Source organism: Punica granatum, chromosome 3, assembly GCF_007655135.1.
Source record: "Punica granatum isolate Tunisia-2019 chromosome 3, ASM765513v2, whole genome shotgun sequence".
NCBI classification, from domain to species: Eukaryota; Viridiplantae; Streptophyta; class Magnoliopsida; order Myrtales; family Lythraceae; genus Punica; species Punica granatum.
The window spans coordinates 33,807,457-33,810,647 of NC_045129.1; positions in this window are offsets into that span (position 1 = coordinate 33,807,457).

Genomic DNA, 3,191 nt, shown 5'->3' on the forward strand with positions numbered 1-3,191 from the left:
CTCTTGCCACTATGTCCCTTAATGAGTCTTCCTCTATTGATGCTTATCTTGATTCAGGTGCTTCGTCCCACATGATTGCCAATGAAGGTATTTTGTCGAACCTAACTCTGTATTATGGTTTTGACCAAGTTATTACTGCAGATGGATCCTCACTGCCCAATGAGAATATTGGTTCGGCTACCATGGTCGCACCTAAAAAAAACCTCAAATTAAATCGTGAGCTTCATGTTCCGTCTATAGATTGCAATATTATCTCGATACAAAAATTGCGTCAAGATAATCAATGTCATGTTATCTTTACCGATACATATTTTCTTGTTAAGGACAGTCTTATGGAGAAGATACTACTCAACTGCCTTCTAGAGGTCACCTATACCCGACGTTCTTAGGGTTCTCGAAGGCTCTCTCGACTGTCCATGCTCGTCCCGAGCTCTGGCACCGTCGACTTAATCATCCACACACATGTTATGGAAGTTCTTCAGTCTAGGAAATTGATTCCAAAAATAAAATTTTCTGATGATTTTTGCATATCCTATAACTTAGGCAAGTCCTCTCGGTTGCCTTTTTTCAGTTGTGATGAATAAAAGCAGTTTCCTGTTAGAGTTGATTCACGCTGATGTTTGGCAATCATCCATTCCTTCCAATTTGGGTTACAAATACTATGTGATCTTCATAGATGATTTTTCTCGGTATACGTGGCTCTTTCCTTTAAAAAGGAAATATGAGGTTCTTTAAAAATTTTAAATATTTCAAAATCAAATCGAGAATCAGTTAAATCTGAAAACTAAAAATTTCCAATATGTTGGAGGACTAGAATTTAATAACTCAGCCCCGAACAGCTTTTCCCTAAAATATGTGACAAGCTTGTTATTTTGGCTTAAAACTGCTCCAATGCCCACTTTAGAAGCATCACTGTGTGACTCAAAGGGTTGAGCAAAATCAGGCAAGACTAATATTGGGGCAGTCGTAAGACGCATCTTGATAAGCTGGAATGCCTTCTTTGTTTCTTCCGTCCACGCGAACTTTCCACACTTCATACAATCTGTTATAGGCGCCATAATGGTGCTGAAGTGAGGGATGAAATGCTTATAGAAGGAAGCAAGTCCATGGAAACTGCAAACTTCAGTAATTGTCTTCGGTTGCGGCCATTGCTTCACCACTTCGAGCTTGGACTCATCTACCTTCAATTCGTCGCCGGAGACCACATATCCAAGGAATAAGACCTTCGATGCCATGAATACACACTTCTTAAGGGCAGCATAGAATTTCTCCTTGCGAAGCACACACAGAACTGCCCGCAAGTACTGGAGATGCTCTGCTTTGTTAGCACTATAAATCAGAATATCATCGAAATAAACGACAACACACTTGCCAATGAATGGTCGCAAGGCCTGGTTCATCACACGCATAAAAGTGCTCGGTGCGTTAGACAACCCAAAAGGCTTCACCATCCACTCATACAACCCCTCGCGTATCTTGAAGGTTGTCTTCCATTCGTCGCCGGGCCTTATGCGAATCTGATGGTATCCACTATTCAAATCCAATTTGGTAAACACCGTTGCACCGCTGACTTGATCAAGCAAGTCATCTAATCGTGGAATCGAAAATCTGTAACGCACCGTAATTTTATTAATGGCTTGACTATCCACACACATGCGCCACGAACCATCTTTCTTCGGTGTAAGCAAGGCTGGAACTGCGCAAGGACTCAAGCTTTCACGGACATGTCCTTTGGCCAGCAACTCCTCAACCTGTCTCCTCAACTCCTCATGCTCACCAAGACTCATCCTGTAATGGGTCTATTTGGCAGTGCTACTCTTGGCTCCAAGTCAATCCGGTGCTGAATATCACGCAACGGTAGTAAACCGTCAAAAAGCTCATCGGGGAAGACATCAATAAAATCAGCCACTACGGATGCGGGTGCGGTTGGGATTGTCACCTCAGCACCCACCTCCTTTCCAATTAACACATAAACCAGCTGTGACTCGTCCAACTCTTCTTCGAACCTAGCCAATGACAAGAGCTTCGTTTCTCCACCCATATATGTCGGTTTCACCGTCTCTCTGCTGGGCTCTAGCACAATCTTTACATTCTCAAACACAAAACTGTATGAGTTAGTCCGCCCGTCATGAATTGCACGGCGGCTATACTGCCAAGGCATCCCCAACAATAAATGACATGCATCCATCGCCATCACATCACACCACATAGCATGTTTATATTTCAAGCCAATGGAGAAAGAAACCAATGCACGTTTTGATACATTAACCTTGCCCCCTTTTTCAACCATGCCAGTTTATAAGGCTTAAGATGTTTCTCCGTCTTGAGGCCCAATTTCTGTACCGTTTCTACAGAGACAATATTCTCACGATTACTAGCATCAATAACAAAACAACACACCTTTCCACGGACAATGCATGTGGCTTGAAAAATATTGTGCCTCAGCCAATTGTCGTCAGCAACCTTAGGCGTCAAGCATGAACGCCTAACAACCAGTGTCGTTCCTGTGTCTCCGATCACTATTTCCTCGTCAACGACCTCTTCACTATCAAATATAGGATCTTCGGCTTCCTCCACATCCTCTTCTTCGCCTTCCTCCGTGCTAACGAAGAATGTCTTTTTGCCAGCGGTCTTCCTGCACTCAAACTGCCTGTGACCAACCTCGCCACATCCAAAGCATTTCATCCCACTACCCGTTGGTCTATTTGACTGGCTTGTGTTGGCAGTATTTCTGTTGGCTCCCCCTCCAGGACGGTTCACTCCGCTACTACCACCTCCACCTCCATAATGACTCGCACCACTACTGCTTCCTACACTGAAGGAATTCCCGTAATTACTGTTGCGTCGGGACTGTTTTTCAACTTGTAGAGCCCTTTGATGTGCTGCCGAGACACTGGGTGGATCAAACATATTGACGGTGTCTTGAATATGCACCCGCAACCCTCCAATATACCTCACCACCAATTGATCTCCAGTCTCATGTACCTCATTCCGGACTATAAGTTGGAAAAACTCCATGGTATATTCATCCACCGTTCGAGTTCCTTGCCGTAAGTTTTGCAGTCGTTGGTACATCAATCTCTGAAAATTGTATGGCAGAAAACTAGCTCGCAAGTGCTTCTTCATCTTCTCCCACGTCACAATTTTCGGCTTGCCCAATCTGCTTCTAGTTAATTTGACCTGCTGCCACC